The sequence below is a fragment of the Erythrolamprus reginae genome, chromosome 4 (genome assembly GCF_031021105.1).
Source record: "Erythrolamprus reginae isolate rEryReg1 chromosome 4, rEryReg1.hap1, whole genome shotgun sequence".
Taxonomy (NCBI): Eukaryota; Metazoa; Chordata; class Lepidosauria; order Squamata; family Dipsadidae; genus Erythrolamprus; species Erythrolamprus reginae.
The window spans coordinates 52,159,802-52,173,666 of NC_091953.1; the positions used below are offsets into that span (position 1 = coordinate 52,159,802).

Consider the following 13,865-nt stretch of genomic DNA (forward strand, 5'->3'; position numbering starts at 1 on the left):
GATTAAATGCTAACAGAAATATCATTTGTCCTTTCAAAGAAAAAAAAAGTCTAAAAATGTATAAGGGCACAAAGGTTTGCTTGAGGCTATTTACCATATTTTTTGCACTATAAGAAGGGCTAACAAAAAATTTACTACTACACTGTAGGCGTGGCTTATGCAGGATGCCCTGCATTTTCTTTCAACATCTTTCAGAGCAAATTGGGTGCTGTGGGGTGGAGCTCCATTTTCGCTATCCCACTATGTTCCCTCCCATCTGGGCAATAGCCCACCCCTGACTATAAGATGCACTGGACCATAAGACACACATTAGCTTTAGAGGAGAGGGGAAAAAGTCTGCCTCTGCCTCCCAGCATCCATTTGGTATTCATCTGGCTAGTGTCCTTGCAAGAAAGAGCAAACACTTTGGTCAGCTTCAACACATTATTGCAGACCCAACACATGGCTCATCAGGGCTCTGCTCCATTGCACCCACCATTCACCGCTGCCATTCGACTCTGCCATTCACTCCCATTTGCAGGAGCCTTTTGCCACTGTCTTGAACAGCTGATCCGGGAGGCCAATCCAACCTCTGATTAGCTGCTTGGAAGCGAAGGCTCCAGCATTTCCCAGGGACAGCAAATGGTGGTGATGGCAGGCAGTGGTGGCAAATGCCACCGCTGTATCAATCCCCCCACCCCTTGACTGCCCAGAGAAAATGGAGCGTTTCTTTTCTCTGGGTGTGGCAGAGGTTTATTCCCTGTCCAAGCAACCAGAGAAAGGAAAATGCTTCGTTTTCCCTGGACTGCCAAAGCCTCCTTGAGCACCACCAAAAGGCTCCTCTGGCAGCCCAGATGGCTGAGATTAAAGGGGGAATGGCAGGAAACTGGCTGGACCTTCGTGCCACTCTCAAATTTCCAGGGAGATTTTTCCCGGCTCGGGTTCTTAAATAGGAAATGGTTCTTAAGTAGAGGCAAAAAAATCTTGAATACCCAGTTCTTATTTAGAAATGTTCTTAAGTAGAGGCATTCTTAAGTAGAGGTACCACTGTACTTAGTCTGCTTGCATGTTTCAAAAATTCTATCAAAAAACTATTATTACAACAAGATATTTTACAAAAAAATATTGCTTTTTTGTCACCCATGCAAAATATATAAACTTTGGTTTCCTTAACAGTGCTTCTAATGTCAAGTAGAACTTTATTTCATCTAGTATTGAAATATTTGTTGTGGTTGGGATTATTCTCAAAAAATTTAATCTGCAGCACAATTCATTTTCTTTTTTCATTTAGCCTGTCTGATGGTCTAGCCATATATTATAACTGAGAAAACTACAGTCTTGACATACATACTTTTGTTGTCACTGTGATGAGTATGCATTTTAATATTTCATACAGATCTGTCATAGTCTTTTTCTCAAGCTGTGAACATCTATTTTTACAGCTATTATCACCATTTCTGTAAATTTTTGATTCCAGGAAGATTGCAACTTCTACTTCAACACCACCTATTTCGATTGGATTAACATTACCTGTTGACATAATTTTAGTTGCTGTTTCTTTTCTTTTTAATACGGAGCAGCATATTAGATTGTTGCATTCTTCTTTCAGGTTTAACAAGCTTTAAATCTTTCTACTCAATAGCCATTAAAATAACATTAGTACAATTGAGAATGTGGGTGTTTCTAATTTTAATTTCTTCTAGTCTAGACTTTCTCATAGTATATTCTGCATTAACAGTCTATCTATCGTCTAATAATGGATATGGGTATTTCCTTGACTTTTCCATTATCAATCAGACGTTAGCAATATAATGCTTGTGTCCCTTGTGAATCTAATTTGTATATCTTGTTTCATGGGATGTTGAAGTCTAAATAGAAAAATCTTGCCTTAAAATAAATGATATAACAAAATTGATTATTATGCACAGAGATATAAAGTTTTTTTCTTCAAAAGATAAGATTAGATTGGTATCAAGATTGAACCACTTTACTTCTTTCAAACCTTAACACTTTTCAACTAGCCAATGAATTGGGGGAGGGAAGGGGAAAGCAGAATGCTGAGAATGTGCGCACGGACTATGAGAGCCTGGCAACTATTAAGGTCAACACGGCAGGTGCTTGAGAAGGAGATAGATTGTTCTCAAAACAAAAGAACATTTCATTATTGGACAATGTGATCATGTGGGGGTGGGGAGAAAGGGAAAGTATTGTTTAATTAAGCAATAATTTATGTGGGAAAATCAGAGCTGGTTTTGATTCTTCAGTACCAAACTGATGTATCCACAACTGATATATTTAATTGTACCAAACTTTAAATAAAACAGGAATGGAAAATCTAAGTTGTAGTGTAGAGTCATGCTTCTCAATTTTGGCAATTTTAAGATGCATGGAGTTTAATTCCAGAATTTCTAAGTCAACACGAAGTTTGCCCATCTTAAACTTGCCAAGACTGAAAAACACTGATCTACAGATAGGGATTTTTACGTTCCTCTTTTACTGGTTGTTTCTGAGTTTTGAACAATAATCATGCAAAATTCTCACTTCCGCTCCATCCCAGACCAATGATAATGCAAAATCCTAATTTCCACCATATCCCATTCCCTGACTAACCTGCCTTCCAGCTCTATTATCCTGTGTACAGGACAACAAAAGACATCCATGTCACTTCCAGTTTAAAAAAAGTTCGATCAGACCTTCCAACTTCTCAGGGGAAACAAGATCTCATGAAGTTGAAAGGTCTGAACCTTTTTTAAAAATTGGTGGTCACAGTCTTCTTTTGGGCTGCATGTAAGTGGCAGCTGAAGGCGCTGCAGGTTCATTCACTTTCACAGCCTCCCAACTGATCAGTGTGACTCCCAGTCAGATCCCTGCATCTTCTCCCCCTCTGAATGACAAACCCAGGGGGGCAGGGGGTGGTGTGGGGGGTGTTGGAAGAATGTGGGGGGTTGGATAGGTCTTGGAGTGGGGCCAGTCAATGGTAGGATGTGTCAGTTTGATGAACTAAGCAGAATCTTAACATCTGGTTTGTCTGAACCAGTGTAAACTGGCTTTAGCCCATCACTGTATATGTGTATTGAGATATGTGGGACCCAGAAGCATTGTTGGAAATTATGAAGATTCTGACATCTTATGCTTCATATTTTGTAATATGCTGATTATCCACCTAATACCCAACCCAACATCCTGTAGAGAATGTTGAACTTGCATTAAATTGTCTATGAAAGACATCTGGCAAGCTATTAGAAGCAACCTGGCAGGGCTTATTCTGAAAAGGTGCTAGCAGACTCCTGATTTCCTCTGAGATAGTTTAACATGGTTTTCTTCTTACAATTTGGCCAGTTACTGTAGGCTAAACTTCATTTGCAAGAGTGTTCGGTGAAGAAGAAAAAAACTAGGACTGACATCATATATAGTGCTTTGACTTGAGCTCCTTAATGGATAGATAAAATATACATGTGTGTGGGGGGGAGGATCAATGAAATAATATATCCAGCATTTATCATCTAACTCCTTCATTTTTCAAAGTAGAAGCCATCTACAGTACTTCTTAAGTTCTGAAAGCCCAATACATAATATCATGGAAATTAAAATGTGGTGGAAGAATTGAATTCAGAATAAGACAAGGCTAATTCAGAATAAAGCAAAATTTATGTTTCCTTCTGATTTAAAAAGCATTTTTATTTGTGCTACTGAAAATTGCATTTGGCTTTTTTTGCCATAGTATAATGTTACCCACGTCAGAAGAATCGAAGGCTGAGTCAACCTTGAATCTGGTGAAATTTGAACTGCCAAACTGCAGGCAGCCAGCAGTCGGCCGAAGTATCCTGCAGTACTGCACTCTAACCCGAGTTTGCGGAGAGGGGCGGCATATAAATCCAATAAATCTAATCTAACCACTGCGCCACAAGGCTTTTTAATGTCATTTACAGATGTCATTTACAGATATAAGAACAATCACCACCCTTTCACCCAAAGAACATGATTTGCAGACATTTTCTTTTTTCGTGAAATATAACACCCCACCCCCGAAAAAATACTTAAAGGAACAATGGCTTTTTCATTCTAATTTCAAGAGTCCATTATAATCACTAGTACCGTATTTTTCGCTCTATAAGACGCACCTGCTGATAAGACGCACCTAGTTTTTAGAGGAGGAAAATTGAAAAAAAAATATTTTGAGCCAAAAAGTAGGCTAAAATATTTATTACAATAACACTGCCCTAGGGGAATTGGGAAAATATACAAACAAGCCCCCCTCTCTCTTTCTTTCTATCTCTCTCTTTCTCTCTACCTTTCTTTCTCTTTCTCTCTCTCCCTTTCTCTGTCCCTCTCTTTCTTTCTTTCTCTCTGTCCCTCTTTCTTTCTCTCTGTCCCTCTCCCTTTCTCTGTCCCTCTCTTTCTTTCTCTCTGTCCCTCTTTCTTTCTCTCTGTCCCTCTCTTTCTTTCTCTCTGTCCCTCTCTTTCTTTCTCTCTGTCCCTCTTTCTTTCTCTCTGTTCCTCTCTTTCTTTCTCTCTGTCCCTCTTTCTTTCTCTCTGTCCCTCTCTTTCTTTCTCTCTGTCCCTCTTTCTTTCTCTCTCTTATCTCTCCTTCTCTCACTCACTCTCTTTGTATCTCTCTCTTTCTCTCTCTCCTTCTATATCTCTCCCTCTTTCTCTCTCCCCCTTTCTATCTCTCCTCTTCCTTTCTCTCTCTTTCTTTCTCCCTTATTTTTTCTGTTTTTCTGCTGTGGGCGGTTTAGGGCCCCTCAAACCCCGACGACCTCGCCCCCGGATCCTGGCCGGGACAGGGCAGCTTCCTCTGACAGGCGCTGCGCGGGGCCGAGGGGGCTCAGCAGGAGGTGCAGCGGCGGGCGGAGAGAGGGAAGGGGGGCAGCGGCGTCCCTCCTGGCCTTGGCGGGCCGCCCGACCCTCCCCACCTCCTGCAAACACGGCGGGCGGCGGGGGGAGAGCAAAGAGCCGGCTCCGGCGGGCGCGGGGCTTGGCTGGCTGGCGGGGGGAGCGCCGCTGGTGGTGCGAAGGGAGACCCTCCTCCGGGAGGGAGGGGGCCAGGCAGCAGCTAGCCAGCCGAGTTCGCAGCCAAACTTTGCACAGGCGGCGGCCGGCTGCGAGCGACTGGCTGAGACCTCCCCGCCTCCTGAAGCGATTCCCATAGCCTTCCCAAAGGCTCGGGAATCGCACAGGCGGCGGCCGGCTGCGAGCGACTGGCTGAGACCTCCCAAAGGCTCGGAACCGCCAACGCTCCTCCGGTGCAGCTCCGCCTCCTAAACCTGCGGGGTGGAGGCGTCCCCCGGCCCAGCACTTCCGGAGGCTGAAAAGCGCGGCTCTCTTCGGGGTTGGGAAGAGGAGAGGCGGCGACAGAGGCGGCGGTCTCCAGATGAGTATATCGCCGCCCCCCCCTCTGCTCCAGCGCCTCCCCCCCCTCCCTGCCTGCATCTTCGCTCCATAAGACGTGGCTGATTTTTCATCCTACTTTGGGAGGAAAAAAACTGCGTCTTATGGAGCGAAAAATACGGTATATAATCATTTCAAGAATCCATTATAATCACATGGAAAGTTCCGAACTTGTCTTTTTTTCAGATCCTCTTTTCAGATCCTCCATGATATTTGGCAGTGTCTACAAAATATATAAGAAAATATAGCCATTATTTTTTAAAACCTCCCCCAAATGCAAATTGTATTAGGATGGTATATGTTATCTTGCCTTAAGCTTTCAAAATGAGATATAGAAATTATATATTGCATTGCTGTATGTAGCAAGTTTTACCTGATTCCCCCATTGGGTATGTGATATAATATAGTATCTGTGGATTTTTCTGCAACCTTAATAAAAGGTAGATTGTATATGGTATTGAATTCTATAGAATATAGATTATATACTGTACATCTCTTTCTGCACTGAGTACAAGAACCTGGACATCACCTAAACCTAATATACCATATATAATCATATAAAGTTAAATAAATCAAGATCTGTCTACCTACATCTGATTATTCACAATAAAGATTAAATTGTTACATATTAAATCTCAGTGGTCAATATCAACAACATGAAAATGTTTTCTGTGCATATAAACTATTGTGCACTATGAACCTATTATCCTGTCAATTTAAGTCTCCAATGGCACAAATTGCTCTAAAACTTTAATCCAATTTCACAGATAGATGCATTACCTGTTCATTAAAATGTAACCAGCCACAAAAATCTATTCATTTGAACTTTGGCTGGATTTCTCTCCTAACGAGGAGCTAATGTACTTGTGAATTAGGTTTTAGAAAAAATATTAAAACAGAACTATTCAGGTGGAAAATCATTAAAGAGAGATCCTAGAATTAAGGAGAAATTTCCTGACAGTGAGAACAATTAATCAATGAAATGGCTTACTTCTGGAAGGTGTGAGTGCACCATCATTGGAGGTATTCAAGAAGCGACTAGACAGCCATTCATCCAGAGTGTTACAGAATCTCCTGTTTAAGCAGGGGGGCTGGACTAGAAGACCTCTATGTTCTATGAGGAATTTTAACTTTTGGATGCATCTAGGCTTTTTTAATATAATTTGAATGCTCTTGGTAGAAACATAGAAACATAGAAGACTGATGGCAGAAAAAGACCTCATGATCCATCTAGTCTGCCCTTATACTACTTTCTGTATTTTATCTTAGGATGGATATATGTTTATCCCAGACATGTTTAAATTCAGTTACTGTGGATTTACCAACCACGTCTGCTGGAAGTTTGTTCCAAGGATCTACTACTCTTTCAGTAAAATAATATTTTCTCATGTAGCTTTTGATCTTTCCCCCAACTAACTTCAGATTGTGTCCCCTTGTTCTTATGTTCACTTTCCTATTAAAAACACTTCCCTCCTGGACCTTATTTAACCCTTTAATATATTTAAATGTTTCGATCATGTCCCCCCTTTTCCTTCTGTCCTCCAGACTATACAGATTGAGTTCATTAAGTCTTTCCTGATACGTTTTATGCTTAAGACCTTCCACCATTCTTGCAGCCCGTCTTTGGACCCATTCAATTTTGTCAATATCTTTTTGTAGGTGAGAGCACAGTATTCCATATGTGGTCTCACCAGCGCTCTATACAGCGGGTAAAACATATTTTAATGTGTATGTGTGCAATTTGATTTTAAAACTGATTGTCTTTCTTTGGGAGTTTTCTTGTCAATTATTGATTATAATTTACCAAGAATCAATGGATTGCAAAGGACTAAAATAAAAAAAAGTAACCTGAGCAGATTCAGAGAAAATGAGCAAGTTTGATCAACTATCAAATCTAATAATACAACCTTGCTGAACATGCTTTTTATACAGATATTTTGCTTTCCTTCACTCAACTTTTATTTCAATTACTTTCCAAACTCCCTGGCAAGAATATGTCTTTTGCGTTACATAATTATGAAATTTGCCATATACCACAATGGTGCTAAATAAATTATTGTTACCACCTATCAATTATAGGAATAATCATATTTTATTCATGTACTATCATTGATGTACAAGGCGAATAAATATTTAACTATTGCTGGGAAATCTATGTTACAATCAATAGCAATGAAATTGAAAATGGTAGGACTGTACAACTCTGGCTTGTATTTTGATAATATGGATTAAGGAATGAATTCTCATTATATGACATTGAAAACTTTTCCTTCCAATATCCAGTATCATGATTATTAAGAACCAAAGACACATTTAGTAGTTTTAAGTTCTCTATTTAACACAGGAATCATAGCCTGTATGAAAGCCTGTGGCCACAAACTATCTTTGTGAACAAAGAAATGGGTAATTGCAGATACTTCTTGCAGTGGTCTGATTCTGTTAGTTTCTTTTTACAAACATATATTTGTTCTTGCACATTGTCATGCTTGACATGGTAAATTGACTGTAAACAAATTGTTGTATCCTGAAATGGCTACCTTGTAACTCTGTAAATAGTTTGTTCCTCTTTCCAGCGCTGTCTGAGCCCAAGCAGGAAGTCGCTCCTGATTGGTTCAGACGCGGCCGGCTCTAGCTTTGGCGGGAACCGCAAAAGTATAAAAGAAGCGGTTTCTCCAGGCAGAGCCAGTCGGTACTCGCTGAATTGTCACTTTACCTTGCTGAGCTGTCACTTGTTCTCTGAGCTGAATAAAAGTACCGATTGCTCAAAACCCTGTCTCTGGGTCTACTTCACTGGCGACGAACGAACGGAAGAAACTTCGCGTGCAACATGGACAAAATCCAGATCGGCCAGGCTCCGGAACTCTTCGATCCCGAGAAAATGACATGGGACGAGTACATGGCCACCTTCGAGATCTTCCTCGAGGCGGCGGGAATGCAGGACGCCGGAGCCGATCGCAGACGGGCTATTTTTCTCAACTACTGCGGCGCAGAGATCCGTAGACTTGCCCAAACTCTCACCGAACCAGAACAAGCAAGAACCACAGCGTGGGACGTACTTCAACAGAAACTAGCGAGCCATTTCAAACCAACCAGACCAGCCATGGTTTACCGGCATCAATTCCACATGATGGCTCAGAGAGAAACCGAGTCGATCAGCCAATTTACAACGCGGCTTCGAACGGTACTTGCTCAATGCAAGTTTAAAGACCCGGAAGCTCGCCTCACCGACGCCTTGGTTTTCGGCATGAAGAGCAACACAGTGAGAAATAAACTCCTCACCGAAGAAGAGCCGACTCTACAAACCGTAATTAAATTAGCGCAGACCGCGGAAGCAGCCGACGCAGCGGCAAGAGAATTAAAAGAGCACGGAAGGCGAGAAATCATTGCCAAAATCGACGCCGAGTCTCCCAGCGCCGTGGGAACAGACGACCTCAGCCAGCCAACTAGCAACGGGGACAACTGCCTCCTCCTGCAAGACCAGCCGAGACACCCTAGAGCTACTCACCCAGCCCCCTGCGCGGGCTGCCGGGGAAATCACCAGCGCCATCGATGCCCCTTCCGAGACGCTACTTGCCGCCGTTGCAACCGGAGAGGCCACATCGCCATCGCATGCAGGGCAACGGCACCAGAAGAAACTTTTGCCACACAACAATACCAGCGACCTCAAAACCACCCCCCCCAATCGCGAGAAAGGAGACCGTTCCACAACTCGGGTCAAAGGAACTACTCAACCGCTAACCGCGACTACACTAGAGGTAACTCTCAATTTTCCGTGAATAACACGGCAACCAAAAAGGGGGCTAAAATTGTTATCTCATTGTTACTAAATAACCAGCCTTGCTCAATGGAGCTGGATACGGGCTCGAGATATACCATCATGCCCTGGGAAAAATTTAAGCTATATATGCCTAATGTGTCTAAGGCTGACCTAACTCAAACCTCTTTGGTGATCAGAGACTTCCAAGGGGGGGTAATCTCGGTCCTGGGAACAGCAAATGTACCTATTGCATTTAAGAATGTTAAATGTACCCTTCCCATGCTTATTGTGACGGGGGCCAAACACTCCCTGCTGGGTCTAGCGTGGATGGAACCGTTGGGGATCGAAATTTCGGGTGTGTGTAATGTAAACTGTGATAATATGCCTAACTTTGTGAAAGAGTTCCCTGAAGTGTTCAGCCCCACCTTGGGATTGTATAAGGGACCTCCTATATCTTTCTCTATTGACCCCAAGGTCCCACCGGTTAGACTGAAACCTCGCAGGGTCCCCCTTCCGCTTCTCCCCAAGCTAGACATACAGCTGGACAAACTCATTAGTCAAGGTATTTTGGTCCCTGTAGAACAGGGGCCATGGGAAACTCCCATAGTGACACCCCTGAAGCCAGATGGCTCCTTAAGAGTTTGCGCTGATTACAAATCAACCCTGAATAAGGCACTCCAACACCACCCCTACCCCATCCCGGTTGTACAACAACTCTTACACTCCCTGGGGGAGGGAAAAAGGTTCGCAAAGATCGACCTGGCGCAGGCTTACCAGCAACTTCCGGTCGATGAACAAACAGCAAACGCTCAAACGATTGTAACGCACAGGGGGGCTTTCAAATGCACGAGGTTACAGTTTGGGGTAAGCATAGCCCCAGGAATATTCCAGAGCATCATGGAACGCCTATTGTCAGGGGTAAATGGGGCAATTCCATATTTTGATGACATCTTAATTGCAGGGGAAAACCAGGAACAAGTGAACAAAAGAATAAGGGAAGTACTTAAGAGACTACAGGACAAAGGGTTACGAATCAAGCCTGATAAATGTGTCTGGGGAACTAACAGTATTGAATTCCTTGGGTATAAAATAGATAAAGAAGGTATCCACCCCACAACAGAGAAGCTGAGAGCAATTAGAGAAGCCCCAGAGCCACGAGATAAGAATGAGTTGCAGGCATTTTTGGGCCTCCTTAATTTTTATTCCGTTTTTTTAAAGCAGAAGGCAACAGTAGCAGAGCCTCTCCATCGTTTACTCCAGAAGGAAGCCCGCTGGACATGGGGGAAAACTGAACGTGAAGCTTTTTCTCAAATAAAAAATTTATTAACTTCGAAAAGTGTAGTAGTCCAATATAGTGCTTCACTACCCATTAGGCTCACCTGCGACGCTTCGCCGTACGGCATAGGAGGAGTCTTAGCTCACGTTCTACCTAATAAGACAGAGGCCCCAATAGCATTTTTTTCAAGAACCATGACCAGCACAGAGAGGAATTATAGCCAGTTAGACAAGGAGGCTCTAGCATTAGTGGCAGGGGTGAAGAAGTTTCACAATTACATTTTTGGAAGAAGCTTTGAGCTAGTCACTGACCACAAACCCTTACTAGGCCTGCTAGCCCCCAACAAGCCCACTCCACCTTTCATGTCTCCAAGACTAATCAGATGGGCTCTTTTCCTCTCAGGGTATCAGTATGAGCTCACCCACAAGGGGGGGAAGGAAATCAATCATGCAGACGGCCTCAGCAGATGCCCCATAGCAGACTTAGTGGAAGACCCTGTTCCTTCCACAGATGTGCTAATGATAGAACTCGAGGAAAACCCACTAACCACAGCAAAAGAGGTAGCTGCACACACGCAGCAAGATCAAATCCTTAAACAAGTGGTGAACTGTGTTCTAAAGGGATGGCAAAATGATATTGTTAAACCTGAATTGTGTGATTTTAAAAACAAAAGGCTTGAATTGTCATATGTAAAAGGTTGTTTGCTGTGGGGGGATAGAGTGATCATCCCCAAACGCCTAAGGGAAAAGGTACTCAAAATGTTACACGTGGGCCATCCTGGGATTGTCAGGATGAAGAGCCTAGCAAGGGGGCATTTATGGTGGCCAGGGCTAGATGCTGATATTGAAAGTTGGGTTTCAAAGTGTGACCCGTGCCAAGAGTCAAGGCCCAGTCCCCCCAAAACAACTCCGGCTGAGTGGGAACAGCCTGCTGGTCCTTGGTCTAGGATCCACATTGATTTTGCTGGCCCAGTTGGGTCTCAGTATTTTTTAATAGTGGTTGATGCCTTCTCCAAATGGTTGGAAATAATAGCAATGAACAACATAACCACAAGTGCCACTATCAAGGTATTGAGCAGACTGTTTGCATCCCATGGTTGCCCCGATCTCTTAGTGTCTGACAATGGGCCACAGCTAACAGCCAGGCAATTCGAATTATTCCTAGATGGCCTAGGCGTCAGGCATGCCCTCATCTCGCCTTACTCGCCCTGGGCTAATGGGTTGGCAGAACGTTACGTACGGGTGGCAAAGGAGGCATTGCACAGGTCAGGCCCTGGGGATGTGCAACAAAACTTGGACCAATTCTTACTAACCCAGCACATTACCCCTAACTCGCACACACATGTAAGCCCTGCAGAGTTATTGATGGGAAGGAAGTTGAGGTCACCATTAGACAGGTTAAATCCAAGGTTCTGTGTTAATAATAACCAAATGTGTATGAAACCAGAAAGAGAAATGTATTTGGGACAAAATGTATATGTAAAATGTTTTGATGGAAATGTAAACTGGATGAAGGGAATTATTGTTAAGCAAAACGCACCAAAAACTTATGTTGTTAAATTAGAGGATGGTCGTTTGTGGAAACGACACATAGACCACATTCGGAAACGAGCTGAAAATCAATTGCCACAACCCGCTGACATGGACTCTCCCCCTTCAACAGACTTTAGTACTTTGCCCGAACTAAGAAACACGCAAAGAGACTTATCGGGCCAGGGGGAACCATCCAGCGACGCCGAGCCATCTTCGTCCTCCGAAGCCTTCGTTGGGCCTGCCAGGCCAAGCCCGCCGCACCGGGAGAACAGCGGCGAGCCATCCTCCACAGTCAGTGGCGAAGGAGAAATTGAACTGCGCAGGTCAGCGCGAGAGCCTCGGAGGCCTCACCGATTGGACGACTTCGTCACATGGCTTTCTTGATGGATGATTCCAACTATGAGGGGAGGGGTGTTGTATCCTGAAATGGCTACCTTGTAACTCTGTAAATAGTTTGTTCCTCTTTCCAGCGCTGTCTGAGCCCAAGCAGGAAGTCGCTCCTGATTGGTTCAGACGCGGCCGGCTCTAGCTTTGGCGGGAACCGCAAAAGTATAAAAGAAGCGGTTTCTCCAGGCAGAGCCAGTCGGTACTCGCTGAATTGTCACTTTACCTTGCTGAGCTGTCACTTGTTCTCTGAGCTGAATAAAAGTACCGATTGCTCAAAACCCTGTCTCTGGGTCTACTTCACAAATAGTAAAAAAAAAAATGCAGACAGTAAATACTGAATATCAGTGGTTCCCAAAGTGGGCAGTACCGCCCCCGGGGGTGGTGAGATGACTTAGGAGGGTGCTAAGAGGCAAGGGGGGCATCATGAGGGCACTAATAAGCAAGAGGGCAGCAGGGGATGCTAAGAGGCCATATGGAAGGCAGGAAAGCATGTCAAGGTGGTTGGGAAGGGAGCTAGCAGCCTACTACCTTCCTCGTAGCTCTGCCATGCTTGGCGGCCTTCCTGGCAGTCCCCCACACCTGATTGCCTTCCATGGACTGGCATCCACTCCAGCCCAGCCAGTCTACCTTTTTTTATATTATGCCTACCATCCCTGTCCTACTATCCTATTGTCTTCTTTTACCATTATTTTCTACTTATGTTATGCTTATACAAACTACAATCCTATACTTGTTTGACAAATTAAAAAAAAAGTCAAGGTGCCCATGTGACCAGACTCAAATTTATTACTTTTTTTGTGGTGGTTGTTAAGCAAACTAAACAAATCAATTTATTCCTTTAGGTATAAAGAGCACGGTGGCACAGTGGCTACAATGCAGTACTGCAGGCTATTTCTGCTGACTGCCAGCTGACTGCAATTTGGTAGCTCAACTCTCACTGGCTCAGGGTTGACTCAGCCATCCTTCTGAGATTAGGGACAGGTGGTTCTACTTACCTTCCCCACTGGTTGACTCAGCGATGAAAGTGCATGTTTTGCACGTGTGCATCACTTCCCAGAAATGACCCTTTGCGCATGCACAGTATTTAAAAAACAAAAAACCAAGATGAGCCGAGAGAACAGGCTCGGGAGTATGGCAGAACACTGCTGGTTCCAGCAACCCAGGCTGCCATGTTACTACTGGCTCTATAGAAACGATCCAAACCGGGAGGAACCCACCTCTGGTTAGGGACCCAGATTGTTGGGGGCAATATGGTAATTCTGTAAACTGTTTAGAGACAGCTGTAAAGCATTGTGAAGCAATATATACCATTAATAAGTGCTATTGCTATTGTTATTTTCTTGCCAGAAACTGGATGAAAAGTTCAGCAACCAGCAAAAAAAAAAAAAGGGGGGGGGTCATAAACTGGTGTGCAGTATTTTTCAACCTTTTTTCTTCAGGGGAACCCTTTGGTGTTGTCAGATTTCTGGCAGAATCCTGGTTGAAAAACACTGCATTAAGCTGTACATCCTGAAGTTGAAATAGAATTATTTTACTGGCCAAG

At 43.6% G+C, this 13,865-nt stretch overlaps 1 long non-coding RNA gene across 2 annotated transcripts in view; it reads right to left on the reverse strand.

Moving 5' to 3' along the window:
• The window catches only part of LOC139166552 (uncharacterized), a 205,472-nt gene that overhangs the window by 88,961 nt on the left and 102,646 nt on the right, over nucleotides 1-13,865 (reverse strand). Inside the window, exon 3 of one of the 2 annotated variants that reach the window (XR_011558976.1) lies at nucleotides 5,498-5,593. The exons of the other annotated variant lie outside the window; for it this stretch is intronic. This is a non-coding gene — a long non-coding RNA (uncharacterized lncRNA). Of the gene's footprint in view, nucleotides 1-5,497; nucleotides 5,594-13,865 lie in introns of those variants that run through there. 2 annotated transcript variants of the gene reach the window in all.